The following is a 23,345-nucleotide window of genomic DNA, read 5'->3' as shown; positions in this document are numbered from 1 at the left end:
CTCATTGTTAATATACTTATGGAGATACTTACTTATCATAATCTCATGTTAACCATATGTATATCCATATATATATCGTCATGTCATTTTTACAAGTTTTAACGTTCGTGAATCGCCGGTCAACTTGGGTGGTCAATTGTCTATATGAAACATATTTCAATTAATCAAGTCTTAACAAGTTTGATTGCTTAACATGTTGGAAACATTTAATCATGTAAATATCAATCTCAATTAATATATATAAACATGGAAAAGTTCGGGTCACTACACCCGAAGTCAAATATTCCAACTGATTAAGGATTTAAACTGTGACGCAGTTATCACTTCTGTCAACAATTACACCAGTTATCACTGTATGTAATCCACCCCTGTTTTAATTAGTTTATGAATATTAATTCATCCACTTGATCAGAATGAATAATCAATTACCCAACCCAATTGATTAATTAAATGATTATAACAGATTCCATATGAACATCACTAAATAGGACAACCATAATCATTATTAATTATTAGGTTAATTAATTTGAAGATAGGTTCGACAGACTCCAATGAGTTGTCACTCAATTAGACAATACCCCCCATCTATTAATAGTCAATAGTTCAATTTCCACAAGTGTTGGTCTTTTGCCCAAACCTTAATTATGGTCCAAAGTTCAATAACCCCTTCTTAATATTTTAGCCCAACATCACGATTACTTCGGCTCAAATAAGCATAATAATAACTTTGTTACGATACATTAATGTAAAAAGGTTGAACATAACTTACAATGATTAAAAATAGCGTAGCGTTACACGGACAGAATTTCGACTTACACACTCAAACGATCTCTATCATAAATCTTATTATTATCATAATTTAAAATTAAAATTAAGATTATTGTTATATCTTATTAAGTTAACATTATGATAGAGATATAGAATATAGATATTGGATATTAGATATAGATATTTGATCGATATATAGATAAAAAGAGGATAGAAAAAGTTGTGTTTTCATCGATCGAATACACTGCCTTTTATAGGCGAATTCTGAATTTGATTTTTCACTTACGACCCCTGAACTATGCTCAATTAACAACTTTTTATTATTTAATATTATTCTTATTATGAATTATTTAAATATTATATTTTATTCTTGTGCATAGTTGACTCGTAATTTTTACACCGTTGCGTCGAGCGTTGAGAGTTGACTCATGTCCCGGTTTCGGATTTTCGAACGTCCTTGCGTACAATTTAATATCTTGTACTTTGCATTTTGTAACTTGTACTCTTGTCATTTTTAGACGTTCTTCATCAATAATTTGAACCTTTTTAATTGTATCTTGTACTTTTTAGCTTTTTGGACCTTTTTGTCTTCAAATCGTCGTTTTCGCCTTTTGTCTTCGCACTTATTTAAAATAAACGAATATTACTTGAAAATGGAACAATTGCAACTAAAATCTTGTCTTTCTTGGGGGATTTTGCTATGAAATATATGTTCCTTTTTAGCCTTATCAGCAAGTATTGGTCCAGAATTTGTAGGTATGGAGTTCTGAATGAACTTAATGTTCTAAGCAAGAAAAAACGTAATAGCACGATTTGATTTGTTAAATTACCAGAATCATTAAGAATAGAACTATCAAGAATATACTTTCTTGATATGTTCAGAAGTTAAGCATAATGAAAGAGTTATGTATCATGACACATGATGATGTTATAATCTGTGAATCATCATGTTCCATTTTAGAAACTTAGCATGACTTACTGTAATATAATCACGTTGATCAAGTGTCATTATATTATACTAACTCATGCATCAGTTCCCAACATTACTTCAATAACATTCATATTTTAAGCTCGAAAGTTTACAAAATATAGAAACTAACAGTTTCTATATGATGTAACACTGATAGCACGAAGAGATTAATGATTTTAGATAAGAACAGTTATAAAAATATCTTCAGAAATATGGAGGATATTTATAATGAAAGATACGATGATATCTTGGAACTTCTAAGATCAGAGGATGATGGAGACTATTGTCCGCAAGGGTTTTGAGTAAGGAGCAAGATATTCGCTAAAGACTTCAGCTGACATTGAATCATTTAGATTCTTTGAAGTCAAACTTATTCTTTGGGATTTGTCCACGGCTTCTTTCATAGTTTCGTATAATCCGCTTTTCGGTACTAAATTTTCTATTGAGTGTTTCCAATACTCCATTCTTTATCCTCAACTTTTGGCTGTTGAGGTCGTTTACAGTTTTTGGTTGCTTCATTCAACTTTTCAAAATTCAGAGTATTAATTCGCAGACTGGGTGCTTTTCAGATTTCAGAATGGAAGATCATAATTCTAAGAGATAAATGTTATATGGATACATATAAATGTTGGTGTGGAAACGTTGCGAGATTCACAATACAGATTTGCTGATTTCCGGTAATTGGTATGGAAATTCTTGTTACAAGATACGGATGAGTACATGATGAGACTTCAATAGATAAATATAGTGATTTGTCGGAGAGATTTAAGCCAAAGAGCAACGAGGTTGCTGGTACGTCTGCTGGTAATATGATGGAATATAAAAGGTTTCCCGGTAACAATAAAAGAGCACGCATATAAATCAACGTTATAATAAGGTTGTTTCGTACGAAAAGTTGAAGTTGTCTTGCTGGAGCTGTGACAAAATTGGCTATTTTGAAGAAGAACTGCAAAGTTATTTTGGGTAATAATAACACTAAAGGAATTAGCACAGTTATGTGTTAAACGTTTACTCAGTTTCCGAGAGTTTTTCAAGTGTATAATTATATGCATAAATCTTTTCTTCCGTAGATGAAGTGTGGTTGGTTCATCCTCTGATTGAGGTGTTTTCGAGAATCATGAAAGGTTTGAACGCAGATTGTAATCGTCAAGATACAAATGAGGTTTATGTAGTGACCCGAACTTTTCCATGTTTATATATATATTAAATGAAATTGTTATTTACATGATTAAGTGTTTCCAACATGTTAAGCAATCAAACTTGTTAAGACTTGATTAATTGAAATAGGTTTCATATAGACAATTGACCACCCAAGTTGACCAGTGATTCACGAACGTTAAAACTTGTAAAAACTATACGATGACATATATATGGTTATATATATAGTTAACATGATTTTATTATAAGTTTGTATCTCATTAGATATTTTAACAATGAGTTATATACATAAAAATGAGACTATTAATTTAAGAAACCCGAAAACGATATATATAACGATTATCGTTATAACAACGTCTTACTAGGTACATATGAATTGAAATGTCCCGTTCTTATTGATTAAAAACGTTCCATATTAATTGATTTCGTTGCGAGGTTTTGACCTCTATATGAGACGTTTTTCAAAGACTGCATTCATTTTAAAACAAACCATAACCTTTATTTCATAAATAAAGGTTTAAAAAGCTTTATGTAGATTATCAAATAATGATAATCTAAAATATCCTGTTTACACACGACCATTACATAATGGTTTACAATACAAATATGTTACATCGAAACCAGTTTCTTGAATGCAGTTTTTACACAATATCATACAAACATGGACTCCAAATCTTGTCCTTATTTTAGTATGCAACAGCGGAAGCTCTTAGTATTCACCTGAGAATAAACATGCTTTAAACGTCAACAAAAATGTTGGTGAGTTATAGGTTTAACCTATATATATCAAATCGTAACAATAAACCACAAGATTTAATATTTCAATACACATCCCATACATAGAGATAAAAATCATTCATATGGTGAACACCTGGTAACTGACATTAACAAGATGCATATATAAGAATATCCCCATCATTCAGGGACACCCTTCGGATATGATATAAATTTTGAAGTACTAAAGCATCCGGTACTTTGGATGGGGTTTGTTAGGCCCAATAGATCTATCTTTAGGATTCACGTCAATTAGGGTGTCTGTTCCCTAATTCTTAGATCACCAGACTTTATAAAAGGGGCATATTCGATTTCGATAATTCAACCATAGAATGTAGTTTCACGTACTTGTGTCTATTTTGTAAATCATTTATAAAACCTGCATGTATTCTCATCCCAAAAATATTAGATTTTAAAAGTGGGACTATAACTCACTTTCACAGATTTTTACTTCGTCGGGAAGTAAGACTTGGCCACTGGTTGATTCACGAACCTATAACAATATATACATATATATCAAAGTATGTTCAAAATATATTTACAACACTTTTAATATATTTTGATGTTTTAAGTTTATTAAGTCAGCTGTCCTCGTTAGTAACCTACAACTAGTTGTCCACAGTTAGATGTACAGAAATAAATCGATAAATATTATCTTGAATCAATCCACGACCCAGTGTATACGTATCTCAGTATTGATCACAACTCAAACTATATATATTTTGGAATCAACCTCAACCCTGTATAGCTAACTCCAACATTCACATATAGAGTGTCTATGGTTGTTCCGAAATATATATAGATGTGTCGACATGATAGGTCGAAACATTGTATACGTGTCTATGGTATCTCAAGATTACATAATATACAATACAAGTTGATTAAGTTATGGTTGGAATAGATTTGTTACCAATTTTCACGTAGCTAAAATGAGAAAAATTATCCAATCTTGTTTTACCCATAACTTCTTCATTTTAAATCCGTTTTGAGTGAATCAAATTGCTATGGTTTCATATTGAACTCTATTTTATGAATCTAAACAGAAAAAGTATAGGTTTATCGTCGGAAAAATAAGTTACAAGTCATTTTTGTAAAGGTAGTCATTTCAGTCGAAAGAACGACGTCTAGATGACCATTTTAGAAAACATACTTCCACTTTGAGTTTAACCATAATTTTTGGATATAGTTTCATGTTCATAATAAAAATCATTTTCTCAGAATAACAACTTTTAAATCAAAGTTTATCATAGTTTTTAATTAACTAACCCAAAACAGCCCGCGGTGTTACTACGACGGCGTAAATCCGGTTTTACGGTGTTTTTCGTGTTTCCAGGTTTTAAATCATTAAGTTATCATATCATATAGATATAGAACATGTGTTTAGTTGATTTTAAAAGTCAAGTTAGAAGGATTAACTTTTGTTTGCGAACAAGTTTAGAATTAACTAAACTATGTTCTAGTGATTACAAGTTTAAACCTTCGAATAAGATAGCTTTATATATATGAATCGAATGATGTTATGAACATCATTACTACCTTAAGTTCCTTGGATAAACCTACTGGAAAAGAGAAAAATGGATCTAGCTTCAACGGATCATTGGATGGCTCGAAGTTCTTGAAGCAGAATCATGACACGAAAACAAGTTCAAGTATGATCATCACTTGAAATAAGATTGTTATAGTTATAGAAATTGAACCAAAGTTTGAATATGATTATTACCTTGTCTTAGATTGATAACCTACTGTAAGAAACAAAGATTTCTTGAGGTTAGATGATCACCTTACAAGATTGGAAGTGAGCTAGCAAACTTGAAAGTATTCTTGATTTTATGTAACTAGAACTTGTAGAATTTATGAAGAACACTTAGAACTTGAAGATAGAACTTGAGAGAGATCAATTAGATGAAGAAAATTGAAGAATGAAAGTGTTTGTAGGTGTTTTTGGTCGTTGGTGTATGGATTAGATATAAAGGATATGTAATTTTGTTTTCATGTAAATAAGTCATGAATGATTACTCATATTTTTGTAATTTTATGAGATATTTCATGCTAGTTGCCAAATGATGGTTCCCACATGTGTTAGGTGACTCACATGGGCTGCTAAAAGCTGATCATTGGAGTGTATATACCAATAGTACATACATCTAAAAGCTGTGTATTGTACGAGTACGAATACGGGTGCATACGAGTAGAATTGTTGATGAAACTGAACGAGGATGTAATTGTAAGCATTTTTGTTAAGTAGAAGTATTTTGATAAGTGTATTGAAGTCTTTCAAAAGTGTATAAATATATATTAAAACACTACATGTATATACATTTTAACTGAGTCGTTAAGTCATCGTTAGTCGTTACATGTAAGTGTTGTTTTGAAACCTTTAGGTTAACGATCTTGTTAAATGTTGTTAACCCAATGTTTATAATATCAAATGAGATTTTAAATTATTATATTATCATGTATGAATATCTCTTAATATGATATATATACATTAAATGTCTTTACAACGATAATCGTTACGTATATGTCTCTTTTAAAAATCATTAAGTTAGTAGTCTTGTTTTTACATATGTAGTTCATTGTTAATATACTTAATGATATGTTTACTTATCTTAGTATCATGTTAACTATATATATATATATCCATATATATGTCATCATATAGTTTTTACAAGTTTTAACGTTCGTGAATCACCGGTCAACTTGGGTGGTCAATTGTCTATATGAAACATATTTCAATTAATCAAGTCTTAACAAGTTTGATTGCTTAACATGTTGGAAACATTTAATCATGTAAATATCAATCTCAATTAATATATATAAACATGGAAAAGTTCGGGTCACTACAGTACCTACCCGTTAAATAAATTTCGTCCCGAAATTTTAAGCTGTTGAAGGTGTTGATGAATCTTCTGGAAATAGATGCGGGTATTTCTTCTTCATCTGATCTTCACGCTCCCAGGTGAACTCGGGTCCTCTACGAGCATTCCATCGAACCTTAACAATTGGTATATTGTTTTGCTTAAGTCTTTTAACCTCACGATCCATTATTTCGACGGGTTCTTCGATGAATTGGAGTTTTTCATTGATTTGGATTTCATCTAACGGAATAGTGAGATCTTCTTTAGTAAAACATTTCTTCAAATTCGAGACGTGGAAAGTGTTATGTACAACCGCGAGTTGTTGAGGTAACTCAAGTCGGTAAGCTACTGGTCCGACACGATCAATAATCTTGAATGGTCCAATATACCTTGGATTTAATTTCCCTCGTTTACCAAATCGAACAACGCCTTTCCAAGGTGCAACTTTAAGCATGACCATCTCTCCAATTTCAAATTCTATATCTTTTCTTTTAATGTCAGCGTAGCTCTTTTGTCGACTTTGGGCGGTTTTCAACCGTTGTTGAATTTGGATGATCTTCTCGGTAGTTTCTTGTATAATCTCCGGACCCGTAATCTGTCTATCCCCCACTTCACTCCAACAAATCGGAGACCTGCACTTTCTACCATAAAGTGCTTCAAACGGCGCCATCTCAATGCTTGAATGGGAGCTGTTGTTGTAGGAAAATTCTGCTAACGGTAGATGTCGATCCCAACTGTTTTCGAAATCAATAACACATTCTCGTAGCATGTCTTCAAGCATTTGTATCGTCTTTTCACTCTGCCCATCAGTTTGTGGATGATACGCAGTACTCATGTCTAGACGAGTTCCTAATGCTTGCTGTAATGTCTGCCAGAATCTTGAAATAAATCTCCCATCCCTATCAGAGATAATAGAGATTGGCATTCAATGTCTGGAGACGACTTCCTTCAAATACAGTTGTGCTAACTTCTCCATCTTGTCATCTTCTCTTATTGGCAGAAAGTGTGCTGATTTGGTGAGACGATCAACTATTACCCAAATAGTATCAAAACCACTTGCAGTCCTTGGCAATTTAGTGATGAAATCCATGGTAATGTTTTCCCATTTCCATTCCGGGATTTCGGGTTGTTGAAGTAGACCTGATGGTTTCTGATGCTCAGCTTTGACCTTAGAACATGTCAAACATTCTCCTACGTATTTAGCAACATCGGCTTTCATACCCGGCCACCAAAAATGTTTCTTGAAATTCTTGTACATCTTCCCCGTTCCAGGATGTATTGAGTATCTGGTTTTATGAGCTTCTCTAAGTACCATTTCTCTCATATCTCCAAATTTTGGTACCCAAATCATTTCAGCCCTATACTGGGATTCGTCTTCCCGAATATTAAGATGCTTCTCCGAACCTTTGGGTATTTCATCCTTTAAATTTCCCTCTTTTAAAACTCCTTGTTGCGCCTCCTTTATTTGAGTAGTAAGGTTATTATGAATCATTATATTCATAGATTTTACTCGAATGGGTTCTCTGTCCTTCCTGCTCAAGGCATCGGCTACCACATTTGCCTTCCCCGGGTGGTAACGAATCTTAAAGTCGTAATCATTCAACAATTCAATCCACCTATGCTGCCTCATATTCAGTTGTTTCTGATTAAATATGTGTTGAAGACTTTTGTGGTCGGTATATATAATACTTTTGACCCCATATAAGTAGTGCCTCCAAGTCTTTAATGCAAAAACAACCGCGCCTAATTCCAAATCATGCGTCGTATAATTTTGTTCGTGAATCTTCAATTGTGTAGACGCATAAGCAATCACCTTCGTTCGTTGCATTAATACATAACCGAGACCTTGCTTTGATGTGTCACAATAAATCACAAAATCATCATTCCCTTCAGGCAATGACAATATAGGTGCCGTAGTTAGCTTTTTCTTCAATAACTGAAACGCTTTCTCTTGTTCATCATTCCATTCAAATTTCTTCCCTTTATGCGTTAATGCAGTCAAGGGTTTTGCTATTCTGGAAAAGTCTTGGATGAACCTTCTGTAGTAACCAGCTAGTCCTAAAAACTGGCTTATGTGTTTCGGAGTTTTTGGGGTTTCCCACTTTTCAACAGTTTCTATCTTTGCCGGATCCACCTTAATACCTTCTTTGTTCACTATGTGAACGAGGAATTGAACTTTTTCCAACCAAAATGCACACTTTGAAAACTTAGCGTACAATTCTTCCTTCCTCAATACTTCTAACACCTTTCTCAAATGTTCACCGTGTTCTTGGTCATTCTTTGAGTAAATAAGTATGTCATCAATGAAAACAATGACAAACTTGTCAAGGTATGGTCCACACACTCGTTTCATAAGGTCCATGAACACAGCTGGTGCATTAGTTAAACCAAACGGCATGACCATAAACTCGTAATGACCGTAAGGTGCTCTGAAATCAGTCTTTGGAATATCATCTTCTTTCACCCGCATTTGATGATACCCGGAACGTAAGTCAATCTTTGAATAAACAGACGAGCTTTGTAGTTGATCAAATAAGTCGTCGATTCTCGGTTGTGGGTAGCGGTTCTTGATGGTAAGTTTGTTCAACTCTCGATAGTCGATACACAACCTGAATGTACCATCTTTCTTCTTGACAAACTAAACAGGAGCTCCCCACGGTGATGTGCTTGGTCGAATGAAACCACGCTCTAAAAGTTCTTGTAATTGGCTTTGCAGTTCTTTCATCTCGCTGGGTGCGAGTCTGTAAGGAGCACGAGCTATTGGTGAAGCTCCTGGTACAAGATCTATTTGAAATTCAACGGATCGATGTGGGGGTAATCCCGGTAATTCTTTCAGAAATACATCGGGAAATTCTTTTGCAATGGGAACATCATTGATGCTCTTTTCTTCAGTTTGTACTTTCTCGACGTGTGCTAGAACAGCATAGCAACCTTTTCTTATTAGTTTTTGTGCCTTCAAATTACTAATAAGATGTAGCTTCGTGTTGCCCTTTTCTCCGTACACCATTAAGGGTTTTCCTTTTTCTCGTATAATGCGAATTGCATTTTTGTAACAAACGATCTCTGCTTTCACTTCTTTCAACCAGTCCATACCGATTATCACATAAAAACTCCCTAACTCTACTGGTATCAAATCAATCTTAAATGTTTCGCTAACCAGTTTAATTTCTCGATTCCGACATATATTATCTGCTGAAATTAATTTACCATTTGCTAATTCGAGTAAAAATTTACTATCCAAAGGCGTCAATGGACAACTTAATTTAGCACAAAAATCTCTACTCATATAGCTTCTATCCGCACCCGAATTAAATAAAACGTAAGCAGATTTATTGTCAATAAGAAACGTACCCGTAACAAGCTCCGGGTCTTCCTGTGCCTCTGCCGCATTAATATTAAAAACTCTTCCGCGGCCTTGTCCATTCGTGTTCTCCTGGTTCGGGAAATTTCTAATAATGTGGCCCGGTTTTCCACATTTATAACAAACTACATTGGCATAACTTGCTCCGACACTACTTGCTCCGCCATTACTCGTTCCGACACCATTTGTTCCTTTCGTTCTGTTAACCCCTGGTCCGTAGACCTCACACTTCGCAGCGCTATGACCATTTCTTTTACACTTGTTGCAAAATTTGGTGCAGAACCCCAAGTGATACTTTTCACACCTTTGGCATAGCTGCTTCTGATTGTTGTTGTTGTTGTTGCGGTTGTTATTGTTGTTGGGATAATTGTTGTAGTTGCTGTTGTTGTTGTTGTTGTTGTTGTTGTTGTTGTTGTTGTTGGGCCGTTTGTTGTAGTTGCGATTGATGTTGCGATTGTTGGGATAATTGTTGCGATTATTGTTGTAATTGCTGTTGTTGTTGTATTTGTGATTCTTATCACCGTTTTCCTCCCAATTTCGTTTGACTTGCTTCACATTAGCCTCTTCAGCAGTCTGCTCTTTAATTCTTTCTTCAATCTGGTTCACTAGTTTGTGAGCCATTCTACATGCCTGTTGTATGGAGGCGGGCTCGTGTGAACTTATATCTTCTTGGATTCTTTTCGGTAATCCTTTCACAAACGCGTCGATCTTCTCTTCCTCATCTTCGAACGCTCCCGGACACAATGGGCATAATTCTGTGAATCGTCTTTCGTACGTGGTAATATCAAATCCTTGGGTTCGTAACCCTCTAAGTTCTGTCTTGAGCTTATTGACCTCGGTTCTGGGACGGTACTTCTCGTTCATCAAGTGCTTGAATGCTAACCACAGTAGTGCTGAAATGTCCCGTTCTTATTGATTAAAAACATTCCATATTAATTGATTTCGTTGCGAGGTTTTGACCTCTATATGAGACGTTTTTCAAAGACTGCATTCATTTTTAAAACAAACCATAACCTTTATTTCATAAATAAAGGTTTAAAAAGCTTTACGTAGATTATCAAATAATGATAATCTAAAATATCCTGTTTACACACGACCATTACATAATGGTTTACAATACAAATATGTTACATCGAAATCGGTTTCTTGAATACAGTTTTTACACAATATCATACAAACATGGACTCCAAATCTTGTCCTTATTTTAGTATGCAACAGCGGAAGCTCTTAATATTCACCTGAGAATAAACATGCTTTAAACGTCAACAAAAATGTTGGTGAGTTATAGGTTTAACCTATATATATCAAATCGTAACAATAGACCACAAGATTTCATATTTCAATACACATCCCATACATAGAGATAAAAATCATTCATATGGTGAACACCTGGTAACCGACAATAACAAGATGCATATATAAGAATATCCCCATCATTCCGGGACACCCTTCGGATATGATATAAATTTCGAAGTACTAAAGCATCCGGTACTTTGGATGGGGTTTGTTAGGCCCAATAGATCTATCTTTAGGATTCGCGTCAATTAGGGTGTCTGTTCCATGATTCTTAGATTACCAGACTTAATAAAAAGGGGAATATTCGATTTCGATAATTCAACCATAGAATGTAGTTTCACGTACTTGTGTCTATTTTGTAAATCATTTATAAAACCTGCATGTATTCTCATCCCAAAAATATTAGATTATAAAAGTGGGACTATAACTCACTTTCACAGATTTTTACTTCGTCGGGAAGTAAGACTTGGCCACTGTTGATTCACGAACCTATAACAATATATACATATATATTAAAGTATGTTCAAAATATATTTACAACACTTTTAATATATTTTGATGTTTTAAGTTTATTAAGTCAGCTGTCCTCGTTAGTAACCTATAACTAGTTGTCCACAGTTAGATGTACAGAAATAAATCGATAAATATTATCTTGAATCAATCCACGACCCAGTGTATACGTATCTCAGTATTGATCACAACTCAAACTATATATATTTTGGAATCAACCTCAACCCTGTATAGCTAACTCCAACATTCACATATAGAGTGTCTATGGTTGTTCCGAAATATATATAGATGTGTCGACATGATAGGTCGAAACATTGTATACGTGTCTATGGTATCTCAAGATTACATAATATACAATACAAGTTGATTAAGTTATGGTTGGAATAGATTTGTTACCAATTTTCACGTAGCTAAAATGAGAAAAATTATCCAATCTTGTTTTACCCATAACTTCTTCATTTTAAATCCGTTTTGAGTGAATCAAATTGCTATGATTTCATATTAAACTCTATTTTATGAATCTAAACAGAAAAAGTATAGGTTTATAGTCGGAAAAATAAGTTACAAGTCGTTTTTGTAAAGGTAGTCATTTCAGTCGAAAGAACGACGTCTAGATGACCATTTTAGAAAACATACTTCCACTTTGAGTTTAACCATAATTTTTGGATATAGTTTCATGTTCATAATAAAAATCATTTTCTCAGAATAACAACTTTTAAATCAAAGTTTATCATAGTTTTTAATTAACTAACCCAAAACAGCCCGCGGTGTTACTACGACGGCGTAAATCCGGTTTTACGATGTTTTTCGTGTTTCCAGGTTTTAAATCATTAAGTTAGCATATCATATAGATATAGAACATGTGTTTAGTTGATTTTAAAAGTCAAGTTAGAAGGATTAACTTTTGTTTGCGAACAAGTTTAGAATTAACTAAACTATGTTCTAGTGATTACAAGTTTAAACCTTCGAATAAGATAGCTTTATATGTATGAATCGAATGATGTTATGAACATCATTACTACCTTAATTTCCTTGGATAAACCTACTGGAAAAGAGAAAAATGGATCTAGCTTCAATGGATCCTTGGATGGCTCGAAGTTCTTGAAGCAGAATCATGACACGAAAACAAGTTCAAGTAAGATCATCACTTGAAATAAGATTGTTATAGTTATAGAAATTGAACCAAAGTTTGAATATGATTATTACCTTGTATTAGAATGATAACCTACTGTAAGAAACAAAGATTTCTTGAGGTTGGATGATCACCTTACAAGATTGGAAGTGAGCTAGCAAACTTGAAAGTATTCTTGATTTTATGAAACTAGAACTTTTGGAATTTATGAAGAACACTTAGAACTTGAAGATAGAACTTGAGAGAGATCAATTAGATGAAGAAAATTGAAGAATGAAAGTGTTTGTAGGTGTTTTTGGTCGTTGGTGTATGGATTAGATATAAAGGATATGTAATTTTGTTTTCATGTAAATAAGTCATGAATGATAACTCATATTTTTGTAATTTTATGAGATATTTCATGCTAGTTGCCAAATGATGGTTCCCACATGTGTTAGGTGACTCACATGGGCTGCTAAGATCTGATCATTGGAGTGTATATACCAATAGTACATACATCTAAAAGATGTGTATTGTACGAGTACGAATACGGGTGCATACGAGTAGAATTGTTGATGAAACTGAACGAGGATGTAATTGTAAGCATTTTTGTTAAGTAGAAGTATTTTGATAAGTGTATTGAAGTCTTTCAAAAGTGTATAAATACATATTAAAACACTACATGTATATACATTTTAACTGAGTCGTTAAGTCATCGTTAGTCGTTACATGTAAGTGTTGTTTTGAAACCTTTAGGTTAACGATCTTGTTAAATGTTGTTAACCCAATGTTTATAATATCAAATGAGATTTTAAATTATTATATTATCATGATATTATCATGTATGAATATCTCTTAATATGATATATATACATTAAATGTCTTTACAACGATAATCGTTACATATATGTCTCGTTTAAAAATCATTAAGTTAGTAGTCTTGTTTTTACATATGTAGTTCATTGTTAATATACTTTATGATATGTTTTATTATCATAGTATCATGTTAACTATATATATATATATCCATATATATGTCAACATATAGTTTTTACAAGTTTTAACGTTCGTGAATCACCGATCAACTTGGGTGGTCAATTGTCTATATGAAACATATTTCAATTAATCAAGTCTTAACAAGTTTGATTGCTTAACATGTTGGAAACATTTAATCATGTAAATATCAATCTCAATTAATATATATAAACATGGAAAAGTTCGGGTCACTACAGTACCTACCCGTTAAATAAATTTCGTCCCGAAATTTTAAGCTGTTGAAGGTGTTGACGAATCTTCTGGAAATAGATGCGGGTATTTCTTCTTCATCTGATCTTCATTCTCCCAGGTGAACTCGGGTCCTCTACGAGCATTCCATCGAACCTTAACAATTGGTATCTTGTTTTGCTTAAGTCTTTTAACCTCACGATCCATTATTTCGACGGGTTCTTCGATGAATTGAAGTTTTTTGTTGATTTGGATTTCATCTAACGGAATAGTGAGATCTTCTTTAGCAAAACATTTCTTTAAATTCGAGACGTGGAAAGTGTTATGTACAGCCACGAGTTGTTGAGGTAACTCTAGTCGGTAAGCTACTGGTCCGACACGATCAATAATCTTGAATGGTCCAATATACCTTGGATTTAATTTCCCTCGTTTACCAAATCGAACAACGCCTTTCCAAGGTGCAACTTTAAGCATGACCATCTCTCCAATTTCAAATTCTATATCTTTTCTTTTAATGTCAGCGTAGCTCTTTTGTCGACTTTGGGCGGTTTTCAACCGTTGTTGAATTTGGATGATCTTCTCGGTAGTTTCTTGTATAATCTCCGGACCCGTAATCTGTCTATCCCCCACTTCACTCCAACAAATCGGAGACCTGCACTTTCTACCATAAAGTGCTTCAAACGGCGCCATCTCAATGCTTGAATGGTAGCTGTTGTTGTAGGAAAATTCTGCTAACGGTAGATGTCGATCCCAACTGTTTCCGAAATCAATAACACATGCTCGTAGCATGTCTTCAAGCGTTTGTATCGTCCTTTCGCTCTGCCCATCAGTTTGTGGATGATAGGCAGTACTCATGTCTAGACGAGTTCCTAATGCTTGCTGTAATGTCTGCCAGAATCTTGAAATAAATCTGCCATCCCTATCAGAGATAATAGAGATTGGTATTCCATGTCTGGAGACGACTTCCTTCAAATACAGTCGTGCTAACTTCTCCATCTTGTCATCTTCTCTTATTGGTAGGAAGTGTGCTGATTTGGTGAGACGATCAACTATTACCCAAATAGTATCAAAACCACTTGCAGTACTTGGCAATTTAGTGATGAAATCCATGGTAATGTTTTCCCATTTCCATTCCAGGATTTCGGGTTGTTGAAGTAGACCTGATGGTTTCTGATGCTCAGCTTTGACCTTAGAACACGTCAAACATTCTCCTACGTATTTAGCAACATCGGCTTTCATACCCGGCCACCAAAAATGTTTCTTGAGATCCTTGTACATCTTCCCCGTTCCAGGATGTATTGAGTATCTGGTTTTATGAGCTTCTCTAAGTACCATTTCTCTCATATCTCCAAATTTTGGTACCCAAATCCTTTCAGCCCTATACCGGGTTCCGTCTTCCCGAATATTAAGATGCTTCTCCGATCCTTTGGGTATTTCATCCTTTAAATTTCCCTCTTTTAAAACTCCTTGTTGCGCCTCCTTTATTTGAGTAGTAATGTTATTATGAATCATTATATTCATAGATTTTACTCGAATGGGTTCTCTGTCCTTCCTGCTCAAGGCATCGGCTACCACATTTGCCTTCCCCGGGTGGTAACGAATCTCAAAGTCGTAATCATTCAATAATTCAATCCACCTACGCTGCCTCATATTCAGTTGTTTCTGATTAAATATGTGTTGAAGACTTTTGTGGTCGGTATATATAATACTTTTGACCCCATATAAGTAGTGCCTCCAAGTCTTTAATGCAAAAAAAACCGCGCCTAATTCCAAATCATGTGTTGTATAATTTTGTTCGTGAATCTTCAATTGTCTAGACGCATAAGCAATCACCTTCGTTCGTTGCATTAATACACAACCGAGACCTTGCTTTGATGCATCACAATAAATCACAAAATCATCATTCCCTTCAGGCAATGACAATATAGGTGCCGTAGTTAGCTTTTTCTTCAATAACTGAAACGCTTTCTCTTGTTCATCATTCCATTCAAATTTCTTCCCTTTATGCGTTAATGCAGTCAAGGGTTTTGCTATTCTGGAAAAGTCTTGGATGAACCGTCTGTAGTAACCAGCTAGTCCTAAAAACTGGCGTATGTGTTTCGGAGTTTTCGGGGTTTCCCACTTTTCAACAGTTTCTATCTTTGCCGGATCCACCTTAATACCTTCTTTGTTCACTATGTGACCGAGGAATTGAACTTCTTCCAACCAAAATGCACACTTTGAAAACTTAGCGTACAATTCTTCCTTCCTCAATACTTCTAACACCTTTCTCAAATGTTCACCGTGTTCTTGGTCATTCTTTGAGTAAATAAGTATGTCATCAATGAAAACAATGACAAACTTGTCAAGGTATGGTCCACACACTCGGTTCATAAGGTCATTGAACACAGCTGGTGCATTAGTTAAACCAAACGGCATGACCATAAACTCGTAATGACCGTAACGTGTTCTGAAAGCAGTCTTTGGAATATCATCTTCTTTCACCCGCATTTGATGATACCCGGAACGTAAGTCAATCTTTGAATAAACAGACGAGCCTTGTAGTTGATCAAATAAGTCATCGATTCTTGGTAGTGGGTAGCGGTTCTTGATGGTAAGTTTGTTCAACTCTCGGTAGTCGATACACAACCTGAATGTACCATCTTTCTTCTTGACAAACAAAACAGGAGCTCCCCACGGTGATGTGCTTGGTCGAATGAAACCACGCTCTAAAAGTTCTTGTAATTGGCTTTGCAGTTCTTTCATCTCGCTGGGTGCGAGTCTGTAAGGAGCACGAGCTATTGGTGCAGCTCCTGGTACAAGATCTATTTGAAATTCAACGGATCGATGTGGGGGTAATCCCGGTAATTCTTTCGGAAATACATCGGGAAATTCTTTTGCAATGGGAACATCATTGATGCTCTTTTCTTCAGTTTGTACTTTCTCGACGTGTGCTAGAACAGCATAGCAACCTTTTCTTATTAGTTTTTGTGCCTTCAAATTACTAATAAGATGTAGCTTCGTGTTGCCCTTTTCTCCGTACACCATTAAGGGTTTTCCTTTTTCTCGTATAATGCGAATTGCATTTTTGTAACAAACGATCTCCGCTTTCACTTCTTTCAACCAGTCCATACCGATTATCACATCAAAACTCCCTAACTCTACTGGTATCAAATCAATCTTAAATGTTTCGCTAACCAGTTTAATTTCTCGATTCCGACATATATTATCTGCTGAAATTAATTTACCATTTGCTAATTCGAGTAAAAATTTACTATCCAAAGGCGTCAATGGACAACTTAATTTAGCACAAAAATCTCTACTCATATAGCTTCTATCCGCACCCGAATCAAATAAAACGTAAGCAGATTTATTGTCAATAAGAAACGTACCCGTAACAAGCTCCGGGTCTTCCTGTGCCTCTACCGCATTAATATTGAAAACTCTTCCACGGCCTTGTCCATTCGTGTTCTCCTGGTTCGGGCAATTTCTAATAATGTGGCCTGGTTTTCCACATTTATAACAAACTACATTGGCATAACTTGCTCCGACACTACTTGCTCCGCCATTACTCGTTCCGACACCATTTGTTCCTTTCGTTCTATTAACCCCTGGTCCGTAGACCTCACACTTCACCGCGCTATGACCATTTCTTTTACACTTGTTGCAAAATTTGGTGCAGAACCCCGAGTGATTCTTTTCACACCTTTGGCATAGCTGCTTCTGATTGTTGTTGTTGTTGCGGTTATTATTGTTGTTGGGATGATTGTTGTAGTTGCTGTTGTTGTTGTTGTTGTTGTTGTTGTTGTTGTTGTTGTTGGGCCGTTTGTTGTAGTTGCGATTGATGTTGCGATTGTTGGGATAATTGTTGCGATTATTGTTGTAATTGCTGTTGTTGTTGTATTGGTGATTCTTATCACCGTTTTCCTCCCACTTTCTTTTGACTTGCTTCACATTGGCCTCTTCAGCAGTCTGTTCTTTAATTCTTTCTTCAATCTGGTTCACTAGTTTGTGAGCCATTCTACATGCCTGTTGTATGGAGGCGGGCTCGTGTGAACTTATATCTTCTTGGATTCTTTCCAGTAATCCTTTCACAAACGCGTCGATCTTCTCTTCCTCATCTTCGAATGCTCCCGGACACAATAGGCACAATTCTGTGAATCGTCTTTCGTACGTGGTAATATCAAATCCTTGGGTTCGTAACCCTCTAAGTTCTGTCTTGAGCTTATTGACCTCGGTTCTGGGACGGTACTTCTCGTTCATCAAGTGCTTGAATGCTGACCACGGTAGTGCGTACGCATCATCTTGTCCCACTTGCTCTAGATAGGTATTCCACCATGTTAACGCAGAACCTGTGAAGGTATGCGTAGCATACTTCACTTTGTCCTCTTCAGTACACTTACTTATGGCAAACACCGATTCAACCTTCTCGGTCCACCTTTTCAATCCGATCGGTCCTTCGGTTCCATCAAATTCCAAAGGTTTGCAGGCAGTGAATTCTTTGTAGGTGCATCCTACACGATTTCCTGTACTGCTAGATCCAAGGTTATTGTTGGTATGTAGCGCAGCCTGTACTGCGGCTATGTTTGAAGCTAGAAAAGTACGGAATTCCTCTTCATTCATATTCACGGTGTGTCGAGTAGTCGGTGCCATTTCCTTCAAAATAGTTAAATGGAACAAGTTAATCATACAGAATATTAAGAGTAGTTAATAGTATTTCGTAGCATAATATGAACTCATTTATAAAAGCTTTTTCTTCATATTAGCGTTTTATAAGTTTAAATTCGGGTAGTACCTACCCGTTAAGTTCATACTTAGTAGCTAATATACAATTCAACTACTACAATTCTATATGAAAAACTGATTGTAATAATATTTCGCGTTCAAACTTTTATACAATATTTTACAAACTTACAATACCGCTTATTTTACATAAAGCATGAAATATAGCACACAATAACTTTGATACAAGATAGTTGTGAAGACAATTCTAGCTAGTACACAAGTCGTTCGGCAAAGGCAATAAAGACACGTAATTCATACGTCCAGAAACAAGTCATGCATTCTGGTTTTACTAGGACTACTTCCCATCCTTGGTCTTGTGCAACATAACCGTTATGGCCGTTGATAAGACAGCGTGTTGTAACTTCATCAAAGGGACGAGGGTTACGTAATGTCCAACAGTCCCGTAATAATCTAAAAACCTCATTTCTTACCCTAATTACCGACTCCGTCACTTGTGGAAACGTTTTGTTTAATAGTTGTAGCCCGATGTTCTTGTTCTCACTTTGGTGAGAAGCGAACATGACTAATCCGTAAGCATAACATGCTTCTTTATGTTGCATGTTAGCCGCTTTTTCTAAATCACGAAGTCCAATATTCGGATATATTGAGTCAAAATAATTTCTTAACCCGTTGCGTAAAATAGCATTTGGGTTCCCCGCAATATATGCGTCAAAGTAAACACATCGTAACTTATGGGTTTCCCAATGTGATATCCCCCATCTTTCAAACGAAAGTCTCTTATAAACCAAGACATTCTTGGAACGTTCTTCGAATGTCTTACAAACTGATCTCGCCTTAAATAGTTGTACCGAAGAATTCTGGCCGACTCTAGACAAGATTTCATCAATCATGTCTCCGGGTAGGTCTCTTAAAATATTGGGTTGTCTATCCATTTTGTGTTTTTAAACTGTAAAATAGACAAGAGATAGTTTCATAAAAAAATACTTATTAATACAAGCAATTTTTACATATATCATAAAGCATAAGAACACTATATTACATATATTACACTACACGAATACAACTATCTTATTTCGACTCGCTCGTTTCTTCTTCTTCGGTTTTGGTTCGTTTTGCCAAGTTTCTAGGGATATATGATGTTCCCCTAATACGAGCCGTCGTTGTCCACATTGGTTTAGAAAAACCTGGTGGTTTAGAGGTTCCCGGGTCATTGTTACAACTTAAGGACTTCGGGGGTTGACGATACATATAAAGTTCATCGGGGTTGGAATTAGATTTCTCTATTTTTGTGCCCTTTCCCTTATTATTTTCTTTTGCCTTTTTAAATTCAGTTGGGGTAATTTCTATAACATCATCGGAATTCTCGTCGGAATCCGATTCATCGGAGAATTGGTAATCCTCCCAATATTTTGCTTCCTTGGCGGAAACACCATTGACCATAATTAACTTTGGTCGGTTTGTTGAGGATTTTCTTTTACTTAACCGTTTTATTATTTCCCCCACCGGTTCTATTTCTTCATCCGGTTCCGATTCTTCTTCCGGTTCCGATTCTTCTTCCGGTTCCGACTCTTCTTCCGGTTCCTCTTCGGGAACTTGTGAATCAGTCCACAAATCATTCCAATTTACATTTGACTCTTCATTATTATTAGGTGAGTCAATGGGACTTGTTCTAGAGGTAGACATCTATCACATAATATCAAACACGTTAAGAGATTAATATATCACATAATATTCATATGTTAAAAATATATAGTTTCCAACAAAAATGTTAAGCAATCATTTTTAAAGAAAACACGGTCGAAGTTCAGACTCACTAATGCATCCTAACAAACTCGATAAGACACACTAATGCAAATTTTCTGGTTCTCTAAGACCAACGCTCGGATACCAACTGAAATGTCCCGTTCTTATTGATTAAAAACGTTCCATATTAATTGATTTCGTTGCGAGGTTTTGACCTCTATATGAGACGTTTTTCAAAGACTGCATTCATTTTTAAAACAAACCATAACCTTTATTTCATAAATAAAGGTTTAAAAAGCTTTACGTAGATTATCAAATAATGATAATCTAAAATATCCTGTTTACACACGACCATTACATAATGGTTTACAATACAAATATGTTACATCGAAATCAGTTTCTTGAATGCAGTTTTTACACAATATCATACAAACATGGACTCCAAATCTTGTCCTTATTTTAGTATGCAACAGCGGAAGCTCTTAATATTCACCTGAGAATAAACATGCTTTAAACGTCAACAAAAATGTTGGTGAGTTATAGGTTTAACCTATATATATCAAATCATAACAATAGACCACAAGATTTCATATTTCAATACACATCCCATACATAGAGATAAAAATCATTCATATGGTGAACACCTGGTAACCGACAATAACAAGATGCATATATAAGAATATCCCCATCATTCCGGGACACCCTTCGGATATGATATAAATTTCGAAGTACTAAAGCATCCGGTACTTTGGATGGGGTTTGTTAGGCCCAATAGATCTATCTTTAGGATTCGCGTCAATTAGGGTGTCTGTTCCCTAATTCTTAGATTACCAGACTTAATAAAAAGGGGCATATTAGATTTCGATAATTCAACCATAGAATGTAGTTTCACGTACTTATGTCTATTTTGTAAATCATTTATAAAACCTGCATGTATTCTCATCCCAAAAATATTAGATTTTAAAAGTGGGACTATAACTCACTTTCACAGATTTTTACTTCGTCGGGAAGTAAGACTTGGCCACTGTTGATTCACGAACCTATAACAATATATACATATATATTAAAGTATGTTCAAAATATATTCACAATACTTTTAATATATTTTGATGTTTTAAGTTTATTAAGTCAGCTGTCCTCGTTAGTAACCTATAACTAGTTGTCCACAGTTAGATGTACAGAAATAAATCGATAAATATTATCTTGAATCAATCCACGACCCAGTGTATACGTATCTCAGTATTGATCACAACTCAAACTATATATATTTTGGAATCAACCTTAACCCTGTATAGCTAACTCCAACATTTACATATAGAGTGTCTATGGTTGTTCCGAAATATATATAGATGTGTCGACATGATAGGTCGAAACATTGTATACGTGTCTATGGTATCTCAAGATTACATAATATACAATACAAGTTGATTAAGTTATGGTTGGAATAGATTTGTTACCAATTTTCACGTAGCTAAAATGAGAAAAATTATCCAATCTTGTTTTACCCATAACTTCTTCATTTTAAATCCGTTTTGAGTGAATCAAATTGCTATGATTTCATATTGAACTCTATTTTATGAATCTAAACAGAAAAAGTATAGGTTTATAGTCGGAAAAATAAGTTACAAGTCGTTTTTGTAAAGGTAGTCATTTCAGTCGAAAGAACGACGTCTAGATGACCATTTTAGAAAACATACTTCCACTTTGAGTTTAACCATAATTTTTAGATATAGTTTCATGTTCATAATAAAAATCATTTTCTCAGAATAACAACTTTTAAATCAAAGTTTATCATAGTTTTTAATTAACTAACCCAAAACAGCCCGCGGTGTTACTACGACGGCGTAAATCCGGTTTTACGGTGTTTTTCGTGTTTTCAGGTTTTAAATCATTAAGTTAGCATATCATATAGATATAGAACATGTTTTTAGTTGATTTTAAAAGTCAAGTTAGAAGGATTAACTTTTGTTTGCGAACAAGTTTAGAATTAACTAAACTATGTTCTAGTGATTACAAGTTTAAACCTTCGAATAAGATAGCTTTATATGTATGAATCGAATGATGTTATGAACATCATTACTACCTTAATTTCCTTGGATAAACCTACTGGAAAAGAGAAAAATGGATCTAGCTTCAATGGATCCTTGGATGGCTCGAAGTTCTTGAAGCAGAATCATGACACGAAAACAAGTTCAAGTAAGATCATCACTTGAAATAAGATTGTTATAGTTATAGAAATTGAACCAAAGTTTGAATATGATTATTACCTTTTATTAGAATGATAACCTACTGTAAGAAACAAAGATTTCTTGAGGTTGGATGATCACCTTACAAGATTGGAAGTGAGCTAGCAAACTTGAAAGTATTCTTGATTTTATGAAACTAGAACTTTTGGAATTTATGAAGAACACTTAGAACTTGAAGATAGAACTTGAGAGAGATCAATTAGATGAAGAAAATTGAAGAATGAAAGTGTTTGTAGGTGTTTTTGGTCGTTGGTGTATGGATTAGATATAAAGGATATGTAATTTTGTTTTCATATAAATAAGTCATGAATGATTACTCATATTTTTGTAATTTTATGAGATATTTCATGATAGTTGCCAAATGATGGTTCCCACATGTGTTAGGTGACTCACATGGGCTGCTAAGAGCTGATCATTGGAGTGTATATACCAATAGTACATACATCTAAAAGATGTGTATTGTACGAGTACGAATACGGGTGCATACGAGTAGAATTGTTGATGAAACTGAACGAGGATGTAATTGTAAGCATTTTTGTTAAGTAGAAGTATTTTGATAAGTGTATTGAAGTCTTTCAAAAGTGTATAAATACATATTAAA

The sequence above is a fragment of the Rutidosis leptorrhynchoides genome, chromosome 7 (genome assembly GCF_046630445.1).
Source record: "Rutidosis leptorrhynchoides isolate AG116_Rl617_1_P2 chromosome 7, CSIRO_AGI_Rlap_v1, whole genome shotgun sequence".
Classification (NCBI taxonomy): domain Eukaryota; kingdom Viridiplantae; phylum Streptophyta; class Magnoliopsida; order Asterales; family Asteraceae; genus Rutidosis; species Rutidosis leptorrhynchoides.
Note: the sequence above shows the minus strand (reverse complement) of the source record.